The sequence below is a fragment of the Ranitomeya imitator genome, chromosome 8, assembly GCF_032444005.1.
Source record: "Ranitomeya imitator isolate aRanImi1 chromosome 8, aRanImi1.pri, whole genome shotgun sequence".
Taxonomy (NCBI): domain Eukaryota; kingdom Metazoa; phylum Chordata; class Amphibia; order Anura; family Dendrobatidae; genus Ranitomeya; species Ranitomeya imitator.
The window spans coordinates 184,484,875-184,510,709 of record NC_091289.1 but is presented as its reverse complement, the minus strand read 5'-3'; the positions used below and the strand labels follow the sequence as shown (position 1 = coordinate 184,510,709).

Here is a 25,835-nt window from a genome sequence, read left to right as displayed (position 1 = left end):
CACTATGTAGGTAAAGAAAAGTGTAAAGCCATCCCACTGTGACAAGGTGCACCCAATCCGGACGGTCCTATACTACCCTTTACATTTTGGACGGACATGGGATTCTATATTAAAGGAATTTCAAAGTAACTGAAATTTGTGTGAAATTATTACGTTTTGTAAATATTTTATTTTCTCCTTTTTTTTTCTGGAATTGAATTTTTTTTATCCGTCTGTCTAAACTATTTAAAGTATCCTCTTTATGGCAAAGAAAGCCGAGTCCAGGCGAGTACGATGGAGACCACCAGAGGACTACTGCAGGGGGGGAAGGAAAAGCACGCGCAATGTTAACGTTTGATCCATCTGGTTCTTCATGTTTTGTAAGCGTGTGATATAAAATGCAGCAATAAAACCTGCTGGCAAAACGCGTCGGCTCATATAAACCTCAAATCTGGAGGAAGAATTCTGCTGGTTGTATATAATATTGTGGAATTGTAAGCAGCTACGACATAGACACTTCGCTTTTCCAGGTGCCTTAATAGCTAATCTGTGGGGATCGACAGGGTCTCGTGATGTCATAACACACGGTAGGGATGACCTTTAGTGTCAGGCTCTCAAATATTTGACAGTCTGAATATATAACCCTTCATCTGTGAACAGAAGAGAAATGGTTTCACCAAGAGTCTGTTACTGTTTCCTCAGGGGAGGGGCTTCAACTACTAAATCTTAAGGTCCGCCCCTGAGGATCTGGTGATTACTTTCTCAATGGTGAATTCAAATACAAGGAACAGAGCGGAAGATAAAACTATGTTCAATACTTCATGAGTAACATTTAACATTGACAGGTAAAATGCTCCAAATGTATAAAGAGATAATGGATTTGTAATAAATTTGGTAAAAATAATCCAAAAAGTTTTTTTTTGGCTAACATAAAATTCAATATTTTTGGTAAATGTGGAAATTTGTGCTCTCTGTATTCACTGTTACGCTAAGTTTGACAGCTTTTGTGTCACAGGCTTATCGTGACAGAGAGGAGCCAGAAGACGGCAACGTCTGATTTCTCCCATTCCTGCACTTATTAGTAGCACCTAACCATCATATTAAACTGTGCAGGTTTCTGCTAGCAGTGCAGGGGTTAAACTGTTCAGTTGAAAGCTGCTAGAGCTTTCCTGCATTGATGGTCTCAGCTGTTCAGTGTTGGCCACTCCTTAGATTAAGGTCAGATTCAGGACCTCAGCAAGGCACGTGGCCCCGGCATCTTCACCATTAGAAGTAATCCGGGGAGCAGTGATAGCTATGGTACCCCTAGCACTAGGGACAGGGGAGGTGCCCCTGATCCCAGGATATCTGACAACAGAGCCATGACATTGAGGCCATCATCTCCTTGACAACTATTCTCCCAAGGTAGTAAATAGGTGTCAGACTCCACCCACTTATTATTATTATTATTATTATTTATTGTTATAGCGCCATTTATTCCATGGCGCTTTACATGTGAGGAGGGGTATACATAATGAAAACAAGTACAATAATCTTAAACAATACAAGTCATAACTGGTACAGGAGGAATGAGGACCCTGCCCGCGAGGGCTCACAATCTACAAGGGATGGGTGAGAATACAGTAGGTGAGGGTAGAGATGGTCATGCAGCGGTTTGGTCGATCGGTGGTAGCTGCAGGTTATAGGCTTGTCTGAAGAGGTGGGTCTTCAGGTTCTTTTTGAAGGTTTCGATGGTAGGCGAGAGTCTGATGTGTTGTGGTAGAGGGTTCCAGAGTAGGGGTGATACGCGAGAGAAATCTTGTATACGATTGTGGGAAGAGGAGATAAGAGGGGAGTAGAGTAGGAGATCTTGTGAGGATCGGAGGTTGCGGGTAGGTAAGTACCGGGAGACGAGGTCACAGATGTATGGAGGAGACAGGTTGTGGATGGCTTTGTACGTCATGGTTAGGGTTTTGTAGTGGAGTCTCTGGGCAATGGGGAGCCAGTGAAGGGATTGACAGAGGGGAGAGGCCGGGGAATAGCGGGGGGACAGGTGGATTAGTCGGGCAGCAGAGTTTAGAATAGATTGGAGGGGTGCGAGAGTGTTAGCGGGGAGGCCACAGAGCAGGAGGTTGCAGTAGTCAAGGCGAGAGATGATGAGGGCATGGACTAGGGTTTTTGCAGATTCATGGTTGAGGAATGAACGGATTCGTGAAATATTTTTGAGTTGCAGTCTGCAGGAAGTGGAAAGGGCTTGGATATGTGGTTTGAAGGAGAGATCAGCGTCAAGGATTACCCCGAGGCAGCGAGCTTGTGGGACTGGGGAGAGTGGGCAGCCATTTACTGTAATTGATAGGTTCGTTGGGGGGGTCGCGTGAGATGGGGGAAAGATGATGAATTCTGTTTTGTCCATGTTAAGTTTCAAAAATCTAGCGGAGAAGAAGGATGAAATAGTGGACAGACATTGAGGGATTCTGGTTAGAAGGGAGGTGATATCTGGTCCAGAGATGTAGATCTGTGTGTCGTCAGCATAGAGGTGATACTGAAAGCCATGAGATTCTATGAGCTGTCCCAGGCCAAAGGTGTAAATGGAGAAGAGCAAGGGCCCAAGGACTGAACCTTGTGGGACTCCGACAGATAGAGGGCGAGGTGAGGAGGTGGTGTGTGAGTGGGAGACGCTGAATGTCCGGTCTGTTAGGTATGATGAGATCCAGGATAGGGCCAAGTCTGCGATGCCAAGGGATGAGAGGGTTTGTAATAATAGGGAATGGTCCACTGTGTCAAAGGCAGCCGACAGGTCGAGGAGGAGGAGGACAGAGTAGTGTCGCTTGCTCTTGGCGGTTAAGAGGTCATTGGTGACTTTAGTTAGGGCAGTTTCGGTGGAATGGTGTGACCGGAAGCCAGATTGTAGGCGGTCAAAGAGGGAGCAGGAAGAGAGATGGGAGGACAGTTCAAGGTAAACGTGTTGTTCCAGTAGTTTGGAGGCATAGGGGAGAAGTGATATAGGGCGATAGCTAGATACAGAGGATGGGTCAAGAGAGGGCTTTTTGAGGATAGGTGTGATGGAGGCATGTTTAAAGCTTGAGGGGAAAACACCAGTTGTTAGAGATAAGTTGAAGAGATGGGTTACGGTTGGGATGAAGATTGTGGTGAGGTTTGGGATGAGGTGGGATGGGAGTGGGTCAAGTGCACAGGTGGTGAGATGTGATCTTGAGAGTAGAGTGGAGAGTTGATCTTCTGTAATGGTGGAGAAGTTGGTTTTGGAGGTGGAGGGCTGTGAAATCGGGAGGAAGAGCTCTGGGGGTTGTTGACCAAAACTGTCTCTAATGCTATCAATCTTCTGCTTGAAAAATGAGGCAAAGTCTTCAGCAGAGATAAGTGGGGAGGGAGGAAGTGCTTACTCTCTTTCCTTCCCCATACATATTAATGGACAGGTGTACACAGTTATGTTCCTTCCCATGATAAGAAATAAGGAGAAAATGGAGATTAGAGGAATAGAAGCCCTTGTTGTTCTCCAGCACGGAGATGTCATTGTCACATTATAATTGGCCTGGAGTTTTCCTTTAATTCACATTCTCCTTTTTTTCTGAGCAGAATTCTTGAAAGTGAGAATAATTATGTACATTTAGCAATCTAGGGATGTCATTAAGAGGCAGAGGTCCACTCCAGCATCGAGAAGCCCTCGGGTAATGACATATTATCAGACACTCCGCTGCTCGCGGGCGCGCGTCGAGGCGCCGGGCCTCATCCTCACCGCGCACTCAGTATTTACCTGGTTCATTCTCTCAAAGCAGAAATAGTCATTAGAGTCATTCTGCTTGTTTCCAGGGAAAGGAAAATTACAATAATCATTCTATCAATCAGGGAACTCTGCCTGTGGCTCAAATACTGCAAAAAGCACATTACAGAGGTATTTAGAATAGGGAGAAAAGCCAATGTCGGTAATGCACTGCATTACTCCAGGAGCCGAGCAACAGTCTCTGCGCAAAGGCTTCATATCTGTGACAGTGTCTGATGTCCGAGCACAATGCAACGACAAACTGGAAACTATGACATTTACTACAGGATATGTAATGTGTGTGCATAGTGACTGCACCAGCAGAATAGTGAGTGCAGCTCTGGGGTATAATACAGGAGGTAACTCAGGATCAGTAATGTAATGTATGTACACAGTGACTGCACCAGCAGAATAGTGAGTGCAGCTCTGGAGTATAATGCAGGGTGTAACTCAGGATCAGTATTGTAATGTATGTACACAGTGACTGCACCAGCAGAATAGTGAGTGCAGCTCTGGGGTATAATACAGGATGTAACTCAGGATCAGTAATGTAATGTATGTACACAGTGACTGCACCAGCAGAATAGTGAGTGCAGCTCTGGGGTATAATACAGGGTGTAACTCAGGATCAGTAATGTAATGTATGTACACAATGACTGCACCAGCAGAATAGTGAGTGCAGCTCTGGGGTATAATACAGGGTGTAACTGTTATGATCTGGTGGTTTAGGAGCAACATGGGACGAGCTCTGAAGGAAGTGGTACCTGTACTGACCACAGTCCCTAAGCTCAACACAACACTAGAAGTAGCCGTGGAATGCTCCTAACTCTCCCTAGGCACCTCGTCACAGCCTGAGAACTAACTACCCCTAAAGATAGAAACAGGAAAACTATCTTGCCTCAGAGAAAATCCCCAAAGGATAGATTAGCCCCCCACAAGTAATGACTGTGAGTGGAGAGGGAAAAGACATACACAGAATGAAACCAGGATGATCACAGGAGGCCAGTCTAGCTAGATAGATAGGACAGGATGGAATACTGTGCGGTCAGTATTAAACACTACAAAAAATCCACACAGAGTTTACAAAAATCTCCACACCTGACTAAAGGTGTGGAGGGTAAATCTGCTTCCCAGAGCTTCCAGCTACACAGAATTAATTCATACTGACAAGCTGGACAAACATAGAAAGCACAGAACGGATAAGTCCACAACCTGTGGACAGAAAAGAGCAAGCAAGGACTTAGCTTTGGTGAACTGGTCAGGATAACAGGGAAATCCAAAGAGATGTGAATCCAACCAGGAACCATTGACAAGTGGCATAAGCTGAAGGAAAGAGCCAGGCTAAATAGCCGAGCAGAATAGACAATCAGTGGAAGCAGCTGCTGACTGCTAAATCCAAGGAGCAGCCATACTACTTAAAACCACTGGAGGGAGCCCAAGGGCAGAACTCACAAAAGTGCCACTTACAACCACCGGAGGGAGCCCAAGAGCGGAATTCACAACAGTAACTCAGGATCAGTAATGTAATGTATGTACACAATGACTGCACCAGCAGAATAGTGAGTGCAGCTCTGGGGTATAATACAGGATGTAACTCAGGATCAGTAATGTAATGTATGTACACAATGATTGCACCAGCAGAATAGTGAGTGCAGCTCTGGGGTATAATACAGGGCAGGGGCGGATTATCAGAGGGTCAATATGGGCGGTAGCCCAGGGCCCAGTGGTCTGGGGGGGCCCTGGACTACCGCTCAGATTGACCCTCCACTAATTGTCTGAATGCCCGCCGGCATTTGTGTGCCCCCGGACCCGGTGGTCAGAGAGAGGGGGCCCGCATTGGTTGGGAGGTGTGTGTATCAGCCGGTCAGCTGAGAGCTCCGAGTCCCTGCACCAGGCCTGCACAGCAGCACACCACATAATGGCTGCTCTGTGTGTGCACAGGACCTGTGATGAGGTCACAGGATGGGAGGAGTCAGGGGTCACATGATCGGGAGGAGGACCTCCGTGTACAGGACTTTGCTGGTTGCCATGGCGCCGGAGGAGGGTAAGGCAGCGTATGTGTGAGGTCAGGAGGTGTTTACAGGGTGGATGTAGCAGAGCCGTGTGTGTACGAGGTGTATGGATCAGAGCAGCGTGTGAAAGGTCTATGGAGCAGAGTCGTGTGTGTACGATGTGTACGGAGCCGTGTGCATGAGGTGTACGGAGCGCAGCCGCGTGTGTACGGAGCGCAGCCGCGTGTGTACGAGGTGTACGGAGCTGAGTCGTGTGTACAAGGTGTACGGAGCACAGCCGCATGTGTACAAGGTGTACGGAGCGGAGTCGTGTGTAAGAGGTGTACGGAGCCATGTGTACGAGGTGTACGGAGCACAGCCGCGTGTGTACGAGGTGTACGGAGCGGAGCTGTGTGTACGAGGTGTACGGAGCACAGCCGCGTGTGTATGAGGTATGCGGAGCGGAGCAGCATGTGAAAGGTGTACGGAGTGAAGTCGTGTGTACGAGGTGTACGGAGCACAGCCGCGTGTGTATGAGGTGTACGGAGCACAGCCGCGTGTGTACGAGGTGTACGGAGCACAGCCGCGTGTGTACGAGGTGTACGGAGCACAGCCGCGTGTGTACGAGGTGTACGGAGCGGAGCAGCATGTGAAAGGTGTACGGAGTGGAGTCGTGTGTACGAGGTGTACGGAGCACAGCCGCGTGTGTACGAGGTGTACGGAGCACAGCCGCGTGTGTACGAGGTGTACGGAGCGCAGCCGCGTGTGTACGAGGTGTACGGAGCGGAGTCGTGTGTAAGAGGTGTACGGAGCCATGTGTACAAGGTGTACGGAGCACAGCCGCATGTGTACAAGGTGTACGGAGCGGAGTCGTGTGTAAGAGGTGTACGGAGCCATGTGTACGAGGTGTACGGAGCGGAGCCGTGTGTAAGAGGTGTACGGAGCCATGTGTACAAGGTGTACGGAGCACAGCCGCATGTGTACAAGGTGTACGGAGCGGAGTCGTGTGTAAGAGGTGTACGGAGCCATATGTACGAGGTGTACGGAGCACAGCCGCGTGTGTACAAGGTGAACGGAGCACTGCCGCGTGTGTACGAGGTGTACGGAGCACAGCCGCGTGTGTATGAGGTGTACGGAGTAGTGCCGTGTGTGTACGAGATGTATGGAGAGGAGCCATATGTGTATGAGGTGTACGCAGCGGAGCTGTGTGTGTGCAAGGTATGCGGAGCAGTGTGTGCAATGTGTATGGAGCGGAGCGGTGTGTGTATGAGGTGTACGGAGTAGTGCCGTGTGTACGAGATGTATGGAGCGGAGCCGTGTGTGTATGAGGTGTATGGAGCGGAGCCGTGTATGACGTGTATGGAGCAGAGCCGTGTGTGTATGAGGTGTATGGAGCGGAGCTGAATGTGTACGGAGCGGAGCCGTGTGTGTATGAGATGTATGGAGTGGAGCCGTGTGTACGGAGCGGAGCCGTGTATGCAAAGTTTACGGAGCGCAGCCGCGTGTGTAGGAGTAGCTATGTGTGGCCATTATAATGTGCGGCCAATATACTGTATAGAGCATCATGTGTGGCCATTATACAGTATGGAGCATCATGTGCGGTCATTATACAGTATTATTGAGCATCATGTGCGGTCATTATACAGTATGGAGAATCATGTGTGGCCATTATACAGTATGGAGCATCATGTGCGGTCATTATACAGTATGGAGCATCATGTGCGGTCATTATACACTATGGAGCATCATGTGTGGTCATTATACAGTATGGAGCATCATGTGCGGTCATTATACAGTATGGAGCATCATGTGCGGTCATTATACAGTATTGAGCATCATGTGCGGCTATTATACAGTATGGAACATCATGTGCGGTCATTATACAGTATGGAGCCTCATGTGCGGTCATTATAAAGTATGGAGCCTCATGTGCGGTCATTATACAGTATGGAGCATCATGTGCGGCTATTATACAGTATGGAACATCATGTGCGGTCATTATACAGTATGGAGCATCATGTGTGGCCATTATACAGTATGGAGCATCATGTGCGGTCATTATACAGTATGGAGCATCATGTGCGGTCATTATACAGTATGGAGCATCATGTGTGGCCATTATACAGTATGGAGCATCATGTGCTGTCATTATACAGTATGGAGCATCATGTGCTGTCATTATACAGTATGGAGCATCATGTGCAGTCATTATACAGTATGGAGCATCATGTGCTGTCATACAGTATGGAGCATCATGTGCAGTCATTATACAGTATGGAGCATCATGTGCGGCTATTATACAGTATGGAGCATCATATGCGGTCATTATACAGTATGGAGCATCATGTGTGGCCATTATGGAGCATCATGTGCGGTCATTATACAATATGGAGCATCATGTGTGGTCATTATACAGTATAGAGCATCATGTGCGGTCATTATACAGTATGGAGCATCATGTGTGGCCATTATACAGTATGGAGCATCATGTGTGGCCATTATACAGTATTGAGCATCATGTGCGGTCATTATACAGTATGGAGCATCATGTGCAGTCACTATACAGTATGGAGCATCATGTGTGGCCATTATACAGTATTGAGCATCATGTGGAGCCATTATACAGTATTGAGCATCATGTGGGGTCATTATACAGTATTGAGCATCATGTGGGGCCATTATACAATATTGAGCATCATGTGGGGTCATTATATAGTATTGAGCATCACGTGGGGCCATTATACAGTATTGAGCATCACGTGGGGTCATTATACAGTATTGAGCATCATGTGGGGCCATTATACAGTATGGAGCATCATGTGTGGCCATTATACAGTATGGAGCATCATGTGTGGCCATTATACAGTATTGAGCATCATGTGGGGTCATTATACAGTATTGAGCATCATGTGGGGCCATTATACAGTATTGAGCATCATGTGGGGTCATTATACAGTATTGAGCATCATGTGTGGCCATTATACAGTATTGAGCATCACGTGGGGTCATTATACAGTATTGAGCATCACGTGGGGTCATTATACAGTATTGAGCATCATGTGGGGCCATTATACAGTATGGAGCATCATGTGTGGCCATTATACAGTATGGAGCATCATGTGTGGCCATTATACAGTATTGAGCATCATGGGGGTCATTATACAGTATTGAACATCATGTGTGGCCATTATACAGTATTGAGCATCATGTGGTCATGTGGGGTCATTATACAGTATAGAGCACTGTGTGGCCATTATACAGTATCGAGCACTGTGTGGCCATTATACAGTATCGAGCACTGTGTGGCCATATTTTTTTTTTATAATTATTCTTTATGAACAGTGATCAGCAGTGCTAAATGGGTGTGGTTGAGACATGGATATGGGTGTGACTAGTGAATGGGTGTGGTCAGAGGTGTGGCCTAAAGTTTGCTTTGTCCCTCTTTCCCAACTTCAAAAGTTGGGAGGTATGGTAATATGTGGTCTGGAAATGGTGCGGTGGTATTTGTCCCTTGTATGTGATATTATTGGTCAAGATATACCTAAATTGTATTGCAGATTTTAACAAATATTTCCTAGGTTACAGTAGAGTAGGGCCCGGCCCTTTTTCTGGAATAATCTGGTTCGGGTATAACGTGACCCCCGTCACGTGACCCCCGTCACGTGACCGGGGGGGCCCACAGTGTGTGAACAGCCCGGGGCCCTGGCTACCCTTAATCCACCCGAGATACAGGGTGTAACTCAGGATCAGTAATGTAATGTATGTACACAGTGACTGCACCAGCAGAATAGTGAGTGCAGCTCTGGGGTATAATACAGGATGGAACTCAGGATCAGTAATGTAATGTATGTACACAATGATTGCACCAGCAGAATAGTGAGTGCAGCTCTGGGGTATAAGGGTGTAACTCAGGATCAGTAACGTAATGTATGTACACAGTGACTGCACCAGCAGAATAGTGAGTGCAGCTCTGGAGTATAATACAGGATGTAACTCAGGATCAGTAATGTATGTACACAGTGACTGCACCTTCAGAGTAGTGAGTGCAGCTCAGCTGCTGCTCATTGTGTTGATTGTGGGTGCGGTCGCTGCTGAACCTGCAGTGTGCTCCTGAGCTCCAGAGAACCACCATCTCTCCACCCGGGGACCTGCTCTCTCTCTTACCCAGGGAGGGAGTGGGTTTCCTGGGATGAGTGAAGGAGCCAAGTCCCAGGCTTCTGCTTCCCGGACCAGGCTGGCGGGGGGCAGAAGGAACCAGCAACCAGCCTGCACATCAGAGGATTCGGGGGTGAGACGCTCCACCAGGAGTCGCAGCAATGTGGCTCCTACTCCCCCCAGGTCTGCAGAGACCCAGAGAAGCCGCAAGGCTTCCATGGAGGAGAAGCCTGCTAGCGTGCAAGATGGCAGCCCTTCCGGAGGAAAGCTGAGTGCTCACGGAGGTGAGGCTGACCTCACTGAGGAGGGTTGGGCGCTGCAGAGACCCCGGGAGTCTGTGTCCACCTATGCCTCCCGGGTCATGAGCCACCTTCGTGAGTATGAAGATGCTAGCAAGACCTTGAGAAGGCTCCGGGAGGAGCTGCGCTGCACAAGCGCTAAAGCTGCAGGCGCCTCCAGACCCAGGAAGACGCAATTCCAGGCGGAGGTAAAGATTCTGAAGCTTGAAATTAATGACCTGGAGGTAAGAAAAGCATTTATTCGAGAAAAAAGTGGACCATTTAAAGAAAAGCTTATAAATGAAGACAGATTCAGAGAAATGGCTGATAACAGAGAGCAAAGGCAGATGGGGCTGCAGCCTGAGTGCCAGGTGGATGATGATGATGATGAGGAGGAGGATGACCAGCAGAAAGCTCCACCTGGCAGCCCTCTTAGCCACTCAGAGGCCACGTGCAGCGAGCTCCCTGCTGGACAGGCGACAATGACATCTCGTCGCAGTTCTGCTGGCTCTGGGGAGGACAGTGACATCGGCCAGGGAGGGGCGCTAATGGCAGAGATCAAGCTGCTGGAGTCCCCAGTGTGCCTTCAGAACTTCCATCTTGGTGATGATTTACCAGAGGAGGCACCTGGGGGCCAGAAGAAAAAGGCAAAGAAAACCACTAAGCCAAAGCTGCAGGAAGCGGTAAGCTATGTATATGCCCCCCTCCCTGTACCCCCTGAGTCGGCTGCAGGGTCAGCTCGCTGTATAAGCCCCGTTGCCCAGCCCAGCCCGGGTTCTGCTGTGGATCCGGTGCAAAGGCGCGGGGAGATTACAGAGCACGGTAATGAGGCGCAGAGCTCCGTCTCTGCTTGTAGTAGCGGGGACGTAGCAGCAGGTGCATCAGCCGAAAGGCTGGACAGTGAGGGCGGCCCGGCGGCGGGCATACGATCAGGCCACGATACTGTGGTCCGCTCCTCAGTGGGAGGGGGGAGCGGCCCGGTGTCGGGGGCAGCTCCGGTAGCCTCGGTGCCCCTGAATACTGTTGCCGCTGATCACTTAGTTGAGGGGCGGCGGCAGTGTGAGGGGGTTACCGGGGCTGGGAGTTCCGGTCTTCCCAAAGTCCTATTTTGTGTTGGTGCCGCTGGTCAACAAGATCCTGATGCTAAGGATCAGCGGTGCCCCACAGCAGCTAAAGATCAACGACGCCTGGTAGCAACCATGAAGCAGCGGAAAATATTAACTAATGATGCGGAGGGCACACAAAAAACCAGGGGTGAGGTCACCTCCAGTTCTGTGGAGGAGACTCAGCCCCTTGTGCCTGATGATGCGGAGGCTAAAGTGTCACCCCCTGTTGTCACTGGTCCAGCAGGAGTGAATGTGGTGGTGGGTATGGATGCAGAAAACTCTTTGTCTAGTGGTGTGGTTGCTGGTTTGGTAGAGGGTGAGGGGGTTATGGAGGTGGGTAATGGTGATGCTGATGATGTGGATGTGGTCACTGGTCCGGTTGCCCCCCCGGTGGTGGCAGCGCCTGTCAGGAGTTATGCCGCTGTCACCTCCGGGGGAAATAGGGCATCCTCCTCGTCTCCGGGCTCTGGGGACGGCATGTTGCAACAGCGTCTCCTGGAGGCTCTAAAGAGGGGGGAGAGATCACTAATAGTAGAGGGTCGAGAGGTTGATCTATCCTTCTGGATAGAGAGGCATGGCCTCGGGGCCTTCCGAGAGCAAAGAGGGGGGGATACAGTGTGGTCCCTCCCAACAGCCGGGCCGGGTAGTGTGCGTAGGAATGTGGTCCGTCTTCAGTGGAGGGGCAATGATGCGTGTCCTCCAAGGTCTAAAGTTGTGGAGCTCCTGCTGAGGATGGGCTTTAGTGCGATTGACATCTACGCCTTGATACATCCCTATTCCACACCTAATTTTGATGTCAGCTTTGTTCGGCCGGAGGGGCTTGAGCTCTTCTGGTCGAACTATGAGTTGACAAAAAATGAGCCCGGCTGGCGAGACTTTGCCGTTCAGGTGGTGTCTCGCCAAAACCAAGTCAAGAAAGTGACCGTGATGACTTGTAACGAGTCACTTTCTTGTTATGACATCATGACGTGGCTTGGCCGGTATGGAGAGGTGGTAGAAATGCCAAAGAAAAACCGTGACGAGTTTGGTATCTGGTCAGGGGCCTGGACGTTTATGGTAAAACTTAAGCGTTCAGGTGGTACGGTTGCCCACATACCATCATCTGCCTTCCTGGGTAGGGATCGTATCCTGGTCTTCTACCAGGGGCAACCGAAGCTCTGTCACAAGTGCGGCGACCCCACACACTTCAGCGCAAACTGCACTGTGCAGAAGTGTGCATTGTGTGGGGATATCGGCCATCTTGCTGCATCTTGTGTGGAGATTAGGTGTCACCTGTGTGGTGAGTTAGGTCACCCATTCAGCCGTTGTCCTCGCTCCTTCGCTAATGCAGTCCTGACCCCGGTGGGAGAAAGCCGTGAGGCTGATTCTGCTGGGGAAGGGACTAGCAGGGGTGAGGGAGCTGAGGGGCCAAGGAAGAAAAGCAATAAAAAGACGCCTGCACAGCTAAGGCGTCTAGACAAGCGCAGACAGGATAGGGAGCTGGGCGAGCCTCGTACTACTGGGGCGGCCCCTGTCCTGGATGCCAGTCTTGCTGCTGAGGCCCCGAGGGATGATGAGTTGGATGAGGAGGTCAGGAGGATCCACAGGGAGGAAAGTGCCACTGCCTCAGAGTCCTCCCATTATGAAAGTATGGATGAGGATAATAGGCAGTGGCTAGAGGACAAGCGTAAGCTCGGCACCAAAAAGAAGAGAAAGAAGGGAGATAAAACATCTTCTCCCGCTCTGACCAAGGTACCTAAGGAAGGAAAAACTGACTCCCCTCTGGTTGGTCTTTCTAACCGGTGCCAAGCCCTTGAAAACATCTCTTCCTCTGAGGAGGAAGCTGAGGGTGAGGTTCTGGCTTCGGCGGGGCTCACAGGGGACGCCGAGTCTCCTCCTTCTGGGAATGTAAGATCCTTGGAAGGAGGGACTGGCCCAGAGTCCGGAGACGAGGACGAAAAAAAATAAAAAACACGTGGGTATGGATACCTCATTGTCATTAAAGAGGGGGAAGGATTCCTCCTCTGAGGCAGAGGATAAGGGGAGTGGGAAAAAGAAAGCCATCTAACTCAATCACCAGTGATGGCGGTACCCACTCCGTTGACGCTGGCGTCCATTAATGTCGCCAGCATAAAGTCAAATACAGCTAGATTTGCGGCCTTTGATTTTCTCAGCCGGGTTGAAGCTGACATTTTCTTTTTGCAAGAGACCAGGCTGCCAAACATGGCAGATGTGTTTAAAGCTAAGAGGGAGTGGAGACTCGGGTCCTCCTATTGGTCTCTTGCGGCCGAGCCGTATAGCGGAGTGGCGGTCCTTTTTACCGCACCGGTGGAATGCCGACGGGTTATTGAGTTAGAAATGGGGAGGTGCCTGATCTTAGATGTCCTCATGAAGGGACAAGAGCTCCGGCTCATCAACATTTATGGTCCCCAATCTAAGTGGGACCGGAAGTGTCTCTTTATGAGGATCAAGCCCTACCTTTTTACAAGTCGGCAGGTTGTCTTTGGAGGGGACTTCAATGCTGTCACGAAGCCCCGAGATAGAGGAGGTTCCAGAGACAAGCTGACTTATGATAGCGTCGCCCTTAATAGTATAGCTAGTGAGGCTCGCCTGGTGGATGTCCACATTCGGCACACCCCAGGCCACGAGGGGTTCACCTATCATAGAGGTAACTGTAGGTCCAGAATAGATAGGTTTTATTTAAAGGAGGAAGCTGTCTCTTCAGCAGTATCTGTTGTTGAGGTGGAGTTCTCCGACCACTGTTTAATTTTGTTTTCTCTGAATGTTACAGAGACCCTCCGGATGGGAAGAGGCTTTTGGAGGCTCAATTCGTCTCTCTTGGAAGAAGCGGAGATAAGACAGTCCTTTGAGGAATTTCTTCAGAGCCAGGTACCATTACTGGATCTTTGTAGTAGTAAGTCAGAGTGGTGGGAGATGTTTAAGGAAAGGGTGGCGAGATTCTTCCGCCAGCTCTCGAGCCTCAGGAGTCTGAACAGGTACCGTCTGTATCAGGGTCTGAGGAGGAAACTCGAGCATCTTGTCTCAACTGGAGGTAGCCGCGAGGAGATCTCCAGAGTGAAATCTTTGCTTATGAGGTGTCAGTACGATAGACACGCATCTTTGGTTTTTGAGAGGGATTACGGGAAGTACCGCTCGCCCGACCCTTACCGAAACTGCAGGATGTCAGTGAATAGTAAAGTGGTTACAGGACTGGTCGACACTGCGGGGTCCCTGAGACGATCCAGATCAGGGATCCTGGAGGTTGTCAGATCCTTCTACTCGCACCTCTTGGGGAAGAGGGATCTTGATTGGGATGAGATGTCGGCTTTCCTGGCTGAAGCTGTCCCCGAACCAGGGGTAGACCCCTCTCTTGACGTTCTGACAGAAATGATCAGGGAAGAGGAAGTTCAGTTGGCGATTGAAGGGCTTGCCCCCAAAAAATCGCCTGGTCCAGATGGCTTAACATCTGAATTCTATAAGACCTTTAAGGACGTTTTGGTTCCCCTCTTGACTGAGGTATTCAATGAGTGTCTTTCCTCGGGCACTCTGCCGAAGTCAATGAGGAGGTCTGCTCTGATCATCTTGTCAAAGGGTAAGGACCCGTCTTGCATTGGGAACTGGCATCCCATAGCGCTTCTCAATGCAGACAGGAAGGTTCTGGCAAAGGTGCTGTTTAATCGGCTGGTGAAATTTGCACCCCGACTCCTTTCGGGGGCCCAGCATTGCTCTGTTCCAGGCCGCAGCACATTTAGTGCTGTGCTCAGTGTCCGAGAGGCAGTGGAGCAGGGTAGGGCTGGTCACTGGAAGGGGTACATGCTGTCACTGGACCAGGCAAAAGCGTTTGATCGGGTTAATCATGAGTACCTCTGGTCCGTCCTTCTGAGATATGGCCTGCCCGGGGGGTTTGTTGATTGGCTTAAGACCTTGTACAGTGGGGCAGAGAGTTTCCCGCTTGTGAATGGTTGGATTGGCAGCTCTTTTGAGGTTGGGTCCGGTGTTCGCCAGGGTTGTCCCTTGAGCCCGCTGCTGTACGTGTTTGCGATTGACCCTCTTCTTAGGAGGGTGGAGCGTGGACCGTTGGCCGGGATCGGGATGGACCGGGCAGCACCGGAGGCCACTCTGAGGGTGGTGGCGTATGCCGATGATGTCACTGTGTTTGTTTCCTCTCATGAGGAGGCTGATGTCAGAGGTAGATCGCTACTCGGAGGCATCCGGGTCCAAGATCAACCGGGATAAGTGTGAGAGTCTCTGGCTGGGAGGAGGAGATCCTGGTTTTGATCTCCCGGACACCCTTCCAGGACCCAAAGTCTCTGCAAAAGTCCTTGGCATCGAATTTGGCCAGGGGGATTACCCCAAACAAAATTGGGACAGCAGGCTAGAGATCGCCACTCAGAAGGTGAACCAATGGAAGGGTTGGTCTTTGACCCTAAGGGAAAGGGTAAACCTGATCAAAACTTACCTGCTCCCTTTACTGATTTATCTGGGCAGTGTATGCATCTTGCCGGAATCTCTCTGGACTCGGGTCTACAGTTTGTTCTTCCAACTGTTATGGGGGAATAGACTGAACCTGGTCAAGAGGGAGGTTACTTACCGTACGAGGAGACTAGGAGGGTTGGGTATGGTCAACCCTGTGGTATTCCTTGTGGATACCTTCATTAAGATCAATATCGCAAACCTCTGGAAAGAGAGGGCTCCTCCGTGGGTATTCTCCTGTAGGGGATGGTTTCAGCCTTTCTTCCAGGAATGGGAGACAGGAGGGCAAGTGAAGGATCTTCGCACATCGCATGGACATCTTCCGGCTTACGCTACCTTGGTTCTGAAGGTAATTCGTCGGTGGGGTCTGGGAATGTGGGAGATCAGGACTCTGCCAAGGAAACTCCTTGACAATAGGGTTCTGTTGACCCATTTCCAGAGGCCTCTGGCGCTCAGGGACTGCCCAAGTCGGGATCTTGGGGTGGGTTTGCATCTTTTGAATTCTATCAGGATCCCCTCGAAGTTTTGGGACTTGGCTTGGCGCTGCTTCCATGGGAAACTGTGTGTGAGGGACAATCTGAAGTGTAGGAGCTCTGAGGACAGGAATTGTCCTCGGGAGCATTGTGGTACCTTGCTGGAAAGCATGGACCACTTCCTGCTTCATTGTCCCTTCAACACAGAGGTGTACAACAGGGTGGGCGCCTTCATTGGCTGGTCTCGGCTGGCCGGTCTCTCCTATGCGGAATGGGCCTATGGAGCATTCGGAGACCTTGGTGGTCGGGACCGCTGCACCTTATTTCTAGTTAGCGCAGTGGTTAGGTATCACACGTGGAACGCACGGTGCTTAGTATCGACGCAACGAAAAATCCTCCCAGTGGAAGATGTGTTTAGGACCATACTCGGTGACCTGGTGAAGGTGCGCTCTCTGGAGTATGGGAGACTGGGCGCACGGAGGGCCGCTCTCCTCTGGAGGGGTTTTTCTTTTAGTGTGCCCTAGTCTGGTCATCTCCTTTCCTGGTGGTGGGCTGCTGCTGACACTGTAGATTTTTGTTTTGTTTGATCATTATACAGTGATGTAGGGCTGCAGGCGCCGAACTTGGGCTTCGTGATTTGTAATTATTGTGGTGTGTGCTGCTGTATATAATGTATATATTGTATATAGGGATATAGATTTGGGTGTAGCTGTTAGGTTGGGTGGTGGGAAAAGGGGGGAGGTGGGATTATCTTGTGGGACTATGGGACACTGGGTTGTTTGGGGGAAAACTGGCACTGCCTGATCTGGCCTATGGACGTTGGACCTGGACTGAGGCATGAGACGCAGGACCAGCTCTCAGGTCAGTGCGGGGTTTTGGGAATGGAGGATATCTTAGTATTGTATATATTTGTAGTTATTTTATTTTAAAAAAAAAAGTTCATGTATATAGTTTTTGTTTGCCATTGTTTATTTTATTTGTTATTATTATTTTTGTTTGGTGACCGGACCAGAAGGTCAAAGTAGTTATTCTGTATATACTGTATATACTGTGTGAGAGGAGAGAATGAGCGGCTGGACCAGTGTTCAGTATACTGTTTATTTTCTGGCTAATATTTTTGTTATGTTTTCTGCTATTATTATTGTTATGTTTTTCATTTTTATAATAAAAGATCTACAGGATGTAACTCAGGATCAGTAATGAAATGTATGTACACAGTGACTGCACCAGCAGAATAGTGAGTGCAGCTCTGGGGTATAATACAGGAGGTAACTCAGGATCAGTAATGTAATGTATGTACACAGTGACTGCATCAGCAGAATAGTGAGTGCAGCTCTGGAGTATAATACAGGATGTAACTCAGGATCAGTAATGTAATGTATGTACACAGTGACTGCACCAGCAGAATAGTGAGTGCAGCTCTGGAGTATAATACAGGAGGTAACTCAGGATCAGTAATGTAATGTATGTACACAGTGACTGCATCAGCAGAATAGTGAGTGCAGCTCTGGAGTATAATACAGGATGTAACTCAGGATCAGTAATGTAATGTATGTACACAATGACTGCACCAGCAGAATAGTGAGTGCAGCTCTGGGGTATAATACAGGATGTAACTCAGGATCAGTAATGTAATGTATGTACACAGTGACTCCACCAGCAGAATAGTGAGTGCAGCTCTGAGGTATAATACAGGAGGTAACTCAGGATCAGTAATGTAATGTATGTACACAGTGACTGCATCAGCAGAATAGTGAGTGCAGCTCTGGAGTATAATACAGGATGTAACTCAGGATCAGTAATGTAATGTATGTACACAATGACTGCACCAGCAGAATAGTGAGTGCAGCTCTGGGGTATAATACAGGATGTAACTCAGGATCAGTAATGTAATGTATGTACACAGTGACTGCACCAGCAGAATAGTGAGTGCAGCTCTGGGGTATAATACAGGATGAAACTCAGGATCAGTAATGTAATGTATGTACACAATGACTGCACCAGCAGAATAGTGAGTGCAGCTCTGGGGTATAATACAGGATGTAACTCAGGATCAGTAATGTAATGTATGTACACAGTGACTGCACCAGCAGAATAGTGAGTGCAGCTCTGGGGTATAATACAGGAGGTAACTTAGGATCAGTAATGTAATGTATGTACACAGTGACTGCATCAGCAGAATAGTGAGTGCAGCTCTGGAGTATAATACAGGATGTAACTCAGGATCAGTAATGTAATGTATGTACACAGTGACTGCACCAGCAGAATGAGTGCAGCTCTGAAGTATGTTCTGGGTGAATAGTAGCCATTAGTACATCACTTTTCCACCTTAGCTTTGCCTGCGGCTGCCGGACTGCTGTGATTGTGAATTACTGTGTAATGTCAGTTATTACTTGGTACTTTTTGGGTGAAATAATTAGGTTAATAGAAGATCTTTTCACTGACGTTTGAATACAGAGAACACAATATATGTGCGGAGTTGACAAATCATTCGGGTGATGGAGCTTTTCAGCGGAGTCGTTGATACGTTTCAGCAACACTAAATGCTCCATCTGTAATCAGACAATTTATTACCGGCAATGAAATAAAGTTAATAGCTCTCTGCTGATTAGTTCCATAAACTATTTTAATAGGGATCTGAATGCCATTTCATTTTTCTGGTGCAGAGCACCAAATCCCCTGCACAGTCATGGAAAGAAATAGAAACAAACGGATCATACCAACTAGACTTGTGCAGCCTCGCTCAATACACTTGCATTCAAAAATCCATGTCCTGTTGGAATGTGGCCGGAAGTTTGCACATCACATACTTGCAGTCACATGACCGCCCACTCCCGACAGCAGCATCGTGGAATCCTCACAGTCGCAGTATGCTCATAAAATGACTGCAGACTTGTATCGGAAAGTCAGACAACCCCTTTAAGTGCCGGCCACATGAGTGTGAACTGCGAAGATTGGAGAGGGCAGGTGAAATGAGCAATGTCCCGATCTCCCCCAAAAATGAACAGAAGTTACGGAAACAGCGTTTGTTTTTATTGTTCCAATGTATGTACAGCAAAAGTAACATCCAGTAACTTTGCAGAAAGTCTTGAGTAAATACCTCCTGTTTTGTGTCTGCAGATACCATGCAAAATGATGTGTCTCTACGGTCACAGGCTCCGAACCAGCCCTGTGTAATCTGATCTATTACTAGTGAACCTAAAGGAGGCAGATGAGAGGTTATCAAGAGAAGAAGTGTAGGGAGTGGAGTACCACCTGACTGCTGGTTCTGAATACATAGGATGTGTTTGTAGTCTGTAACCATGGAGACACATAGTTCTGCAGAAGAGAGGCATGCAAAAAATGTTTTCTTTTAATGAAGACTATTAGCACAGCTGCTATTTTTTTTAAAGGTGATTTAAACATTGTTGCAAATGTACGGTATTTCTAAATGTTCGTTGCAAGAGTTTAGTAACTCGTCCCTGATAGTCTTTAATGCAGAATTTTTGTATTTTTGCATTCCATGTCAGATTGACAGCAGCCATTCTCACTTCGGATCGGCAGCAGCCTGTGCAGTCACCCGTGGGCAGTCATCTGTGAGGAGTCTCCTGTGGGCATTTCCCCGTGGGCAGTCACCACTGGGCATTGTCCTGTGGGCAGTGTCCTGTGGGCAGTCACCCCTGGGCAGTGTCCTGTGGGCAGTGTCCTGTGGGCAGTCACCTGTGGGCAGTCACCTGTGGGCAGTCTCCTGTGGACAGTCACCTGTGGGCAGTCACCTGTGGGCAGTGTCCTGTGGGCAGTGTCTTGTGGGCAGACACCTGTGGGCAGTCTCCTGTGGGCAGTCACCTGTGGGAAGTCACCTGTGGGCAGTGTGCTGTGGGCAGTCACCTGTGGGCAGTCACCTGTGGGCAGTGTCTTGTGGGCAGTCACCTGTGGGCAGTGTCCTGTGGGCAGTGTCCTGTGGGCAGTCACCTGTGGGCAGTCACCTGTGGGCAGTGTCCTGTGGGCAGTCACCTGTGGGCAGTGTCCTGTGGGCAGTCACCTTGGGGCAGTCACCTGTGGGTGGTGTCCTGTGGGCAGTCACCTGTGGGCAGTGTCCTGTGGGCAGTCACCTGTGGGAAGTCACCTGTGGGCAGTGTCCTGTGGACAGTCACCTGTGGGCAGTCACCTGTGGGAAGTCACCTGTGGGCAGTGTCCTGTGGACAGTCACCTGTGGGCAGTCACCTGTGGGCAGTGTCCTGTGGGCAGTCTCCTGTGGGCAGTTACCCCTGGGCAGTGTCCTGTGGGCAGTCACCTGTGGCCAGTGTCCTGTGGGCAGTGTCCTGTGGGCAGTCACCCGTGGGCTGTCTCCTGTGGGCAGTGTCCTGTGGGCAGTTACCCCTGGGCAGTGTCCTGTGGGCAGTCTCTTGTGGCCAGTGTCCTGTGGCCAGTGTCCTGTGGGCAGTCACCCGTGGGCAGTGTCCTGTGGGCAGTGTCCTGTGGGCAGTGTCCTGTGGGCAGTTACCCCTGGGCAGTGTCCTGTGGGCAGTCTCCTGTGGCCAGTGTCCTGTGGGCAGTGTCCTGTGGCCAGTGTCCTGTGGGCAGTCACCCGTGGGCAGTGTCCTGTGGGCAGTGTCCTGTGGGCAGTTACCCCTGGGCAGTGTCCTGTGGCCAGTGTCCTGTGGCCAGTGTCCTGTGGGCAGTCACCCGTGGGCAGTGTCCTGTGGGCAGTTACCCCTGGGCAGTGTCCTGTGGGCAGTTACCCCTGGGCAGTCTCCTGTGGCCAGTGTCCTGTGGGCAGTGTCCTGTGGCCAGTGTCCTGTGGCCAGTGTCCTGTGGGCAGTGTCCTGTGGGCAGTCACCCCTGGGCAGTTTCCTGTAAGCAGTGTCCTGTGGCCAGTATCCTGTGGCCAGTGTCCTGTGGGCAGTGTCCTGTGGGCAGTCACCCCTGGGCAGTCTCCTGTGGGCAGTCACCCCTGGGCAGTCTCCTGTGGGCAGTCACCCCTGGGCAGTCTCCTGTGGGCAGTCACCCCTGGGCAGTCTCCTGTGGGCAGTCACCCCTGGGCAGTGTCCTGTGGGCAGTCACCCCTGGGCAGTCACCCCTGGGCAGTGTCCTGTGGGCAGTCTCCTGTGGGCAGTCACCCCTGGGCAGTGTCCTGTGGGCAGTGTCCTGTGGGCAGTCACCCCTGGGCAGTGTCCTGTGGGCAGTCACCCCTGGGCAGTCTCCTGTGGGCAGTCACCCCTGGGCAGTCACCCCTGGGCAGTGTCCTGTGGGCAATCACTCCTGGGCATTCTCCTGTGGCCAGTGTCCTGTGGCCAGTGCCCTGTGGGCAGTTTCCTGTGGGCAGTGTCCTGTGGGCAGTCACCCCTGGGCAGTGTCCTGTGGGCAGTCACCCCTGGCCAGTGCCCTGTGGGCAGTTTCCTGTGGGCAGTGTCCTGTGGGCAGTCACCCCTGGGCAGTGTCCTGTGGGCAGTCACCCCTGGGCAGTCTCCTGTGGGCAGTCACCCCTGGGCAGTGTCCTGTGGGCAGTCACCCCTGGGCAGCCCCCTCAGTCCCTGCTCTTTGCTTTTTTCTTGCACGCTGCGTTCTGCTCCAGAACTTTGCTATTCCCCCATTGTCTCCCAGTGCAGATTGCGGCCATTACTGGCGGATCCCTTGCTGTTTCCCATCACTTGTAGTCCCTGTGATTGAGGATTCCGGTCACAGGCTGCTCCGTCCTGCTCCTCCGCTGCCTCTATAGACTCCGCGCCATGTATGAGCCTCGCATGATGCAGCGGCTCCACACACCGCCCGACTCACAGCCTGAACCTGCTTGTCTTCCAGGGTCTGCAGCTCCAGTGACCTCACCATGAGCCAAAGAAGAAAGTGAGCGACAACCGTCAGCATCACCGCCTCATCAGACACCATGAGCCACTATGGGGAAGGTAAGAGGAGAGGAGGCGGCTGTGCTGTAGGGCAGAAGGTCAGAGCTGGAGACATGCTGGCAAATCACCCACTGGGGGCAAATCACCCACTGGGGGCAGAGTCTGCGGACTTCCTCCACTTGTGCAGGGGCAGAAAGAGGAATGATTGACACTTCTGATGGGTGGAAGAAAAAATGTCACTTGTCACAGAAATATCAGAAAGCGGTTTATTCTACAGCAGAAGCATCAATCTGTGCAAAAGCAACCAGCTGGGGAGAATATCTATCTATCTATTATCTATATATCTCTCTATTATCTATCTGTCATCTATGTATCTATATATTATCTATCGTCTATCTATCTATTATCTATCTATCATCTATGTATTATCTATATATCTATCTTTTATCTATCTTTTATCTATCTGTTATCTATCTATCTATCATCTATCTATCTATTATCTATCTATCATCTATCTATCTATCTATCTGTCATCTATGTATTATCTATCTATCTTTTATCTATCTATATTTTATCTATCTATCTTTTATCTATCTATTATCTATCTATTATCTATCTATCATCTATCTATCTATCTGTCATCTATGTATTATCTATCATCTATCTATCTATCATCTATCTATCATCTATCTATCATCTATCTATCTATCTATTATCTATCATCTATCTGTTATTTATTATCTATCTATCTATTATCTATCTATTATATATCATCTATCTGTTATCTATTATCTATCTATCTATCTATCTATCTATCTATCTATCTATCTATTATCTATCATCTATCTATTATCTATCATCTATCTGTTATCTATTATCTATCTATCTATTATCTATCTATTATCTATCTATTATCTATCTATTATCTATCTATTATCTATCTATCTATTATCTATCATCTATCTGTTATCTATTATCTATCTATCTATTATCTATCTATTATCTATCTATTATCTATCTATCTATTATCTATCATCTATCTGTTATCTATTATCTATCTATCTATTATCTATCTATCTATCTATCTACCTCGCCGCCTTCTTTAGCTTTCTTGTGCTGCACCTCTAGATACAGGTGGCGTAAAACAATTGTGTTCCGTTTATTACTTTGTGCATAGTTTGGATGCCTAGTAACTGTTATAATGGCCGCAGCACATGTACGAGGGATCACAGCGCGTAACGAATGTTTGGTTTGTGAATCAAACATTTGGTGTTTTCTACATATCTATCTATTATCTATCTCTATCTACAAATTACATATCCATCCATCTATGTGCAATGCATTATTTTGGCTCATGCACGATGAGCTTTTCACAACCTTTTTGCACCTTAACCATTGGAGTGCCGCTCTTCTTTTTGGGGTGCAGTCGGACAGCCGTATAAATCAGAGCCAGATCCCAGCACAGTGCACGTTTTGGTCGGCGGCTCTCCCGAACTAAGAGTGACCGCTGCTTAGAAATGCGCCATCACGCTTGAGTTGAGAAAGCCGCCAGCCAATCCTCTGCGTTCCGATCTTGCTTCAACTTATACGACCATCTGACTGCACCTTTTTGTAAGTTTTTTGAGTGTTTTGGTAATCATCTGAAGGTGAGCGCCTGGCAATATTCTGCTACTCTTTTCTACTATACTACTGGTGTTTCTTAACTTTTTCATCTATGTCAAGAAAGCAGGAGGTCCTGGGTGGCAGGTATGTGCCACCGAGGTGGTTGGCCTCAGAAATCTACAGTCTGTACCAGCAGTACTAGGTTATTGAGAGGGTTTTCCTCTGATTGGATTTTGGGTCCGGAATTTAGGAGTAACCAAAAGAGCCTGGGTGGGAAAGGTCGTTCCTATACCCCAGGCTGGGTCTAATGGACATAATAACAGGCAGCTGGGTTAGTTTAGCAGCGTGTGCTGTGTTGGAGCTAGAGAAAGACCATTCATAGTGAACAGTCTACTCTAGAGGCAGAGAAGTGTCTGTAATAAAAAGCTGGTGAGACTGTTTGCCTTCCGCAGACCAAGGACGGTTTGTTATTTTGTTTGTGCTGAAGAAAGGACTGTTTTCAGTTTGGAGATGGAAAGTTTATGAAGGACAATAAACTTTATTCTGTTTTGATAGAACCAAGCAGAAACCCCTACACTATCCACCTGTCTATCAATATTCCACAGATGTAACAAACACCAATATGGCAGGTGCTATTTACTATGACGATGGCACAGCGCATCTTCAATAGTTATACCATGAGTTAAAGGGGTTGTCGAGGCTTAAAGGTAACGATGGCAGTCACTGTATGACTGCAGACTCTTGAATCATCACAGCGCCAAAAGTATGGAAAATAAATACTTGTGGTCACATGACCGCCCGCTCTTGGCGCCGACATGGGAGAATCATGACATTGTGCCCTCCTTTTGACCACTAGTTTTTATTTTCTTTACTCAAACTCTTGCATTTTCTCCATGTACGTGGAAGATCAGGGTGAACGTGGCTGGAGCTGCCGTGTCTACAGGACGCGTAAAGAAATGAGCCTAAAGTCAAATATGCGATTAGAATCAGTAAACTTTTATTTTTTTATAAACTCCATTTGGCAAATGTCTGATCTGATTGCACAAAATATCCCAAACAATGTAGAATGGGAAACATTGGAATTGACAGGTGATACAGTCCATTTAGTCTGCGGAGTCTGCCAATTCCTGGTAATTACTCTGATCACACACCGGTACTTGTTAAATCACAGAGGACTCCCGGGCGCTACTTCATTTTTCTCCGAAAACACAAGGACTCGGATTGTGCAGCGTCAATGACAGCGACAAACAGCAGGGAAATAATGTTTCTATTGTGCAGTAACATCGCCCTGTAACGAGCGCCACTGGCCTGTGATACATGGCGCCATCTCTCCCACATCCCACATTTAAAGGGGACTATGATGTCAGAGCGGTGATGTCATCATGTAACAGATAGTAACTTTGCCAATAATTGTGATTAAAAATCTCTCCTATTGTTCTTTGTTTAAAACTTCTACATTGATTATTTATTATGATTACTTATACTTATCATATTCTGCAACACATTTATGGAAATCACTGTCCTTATTGGGGCTCACAATCCAATTTCCCTATCAGTATGTCTTTGGAGTGTGGGAGGAAACCGGAAAACATGGAGGAAACCCACGCAAACACGGGGAAAACATACAAACTCTTTGCAGATGTTGTCCTTGGTGGGATTTGAACCCAGGACCCCAGCTCTGCAAAGCAACAATGCTAACCACTGAGCCACCATACCTTGATAACCACTGAGCCACCGTACAGGGATAAGCACTGATCCGCCATACAGTCATACAGGGATAACCTCTGAGCTACCGTACAGCTGTTTAAGGATAACCTCTGAGCTGCCACCATGCTGATTGTCCTCCTGACTACAAACAAACCATATGTAGTCTGATCCGCCCCCTCATTTTGATAATCTGGTAGAAGAGTTATATGGAAGTGAGAAACCAGGGATAAGACCACACAGGGTTTGTTTGAATTCAAGGAGACACATAGGTCTTCAAAGGAGCTGTGTACACAAAATGGTAGCAGATTATTTTATATCAATGCAATTTACAGATTTGATTTTTGATACATTGCAACAATGTAAAGTTAGATGTATCCTTAATTCTTCTTGCCACAAGACACAATCTCAGGGAGATTTGATATCCCACCCTGATCAGCTATATGACCTAGATTTGTCTAAAACATCCAGGTGATCCTGGACACAGCTCGTTAGATGTCATCTATGGTTCTAACT

General features: G+C 48.7%; 1 protein-coding gene across 8 annotated transcripts in view; it reads left to right on the top strand.

The window, feature by feature from the left end:
• DAB1 (DAB adaptor protein 1) overlaps positions 1 to 25,835 on the top strand; it is a 769,394-nt gene that overhangs the window by 504,951 nt on the left and 238,608 nt on the right. For 7 of the 8 annotated variants that reach the window (XM_069738100.1, XM_069738103.1, XM_069738104.1 and 4 more), the window contains one exon: positions 21,973 to 22,073. The gene's annotated coding sequence lies outside the window, so the exon portion shown is untranslated. Of the gene's footprint in view, positions 1 to 21,593; positions 22,074 to 25,835 lie in introns of those variants that run through there. The other variant, XM_069738106.1, reaches the window with a different exon arrangement.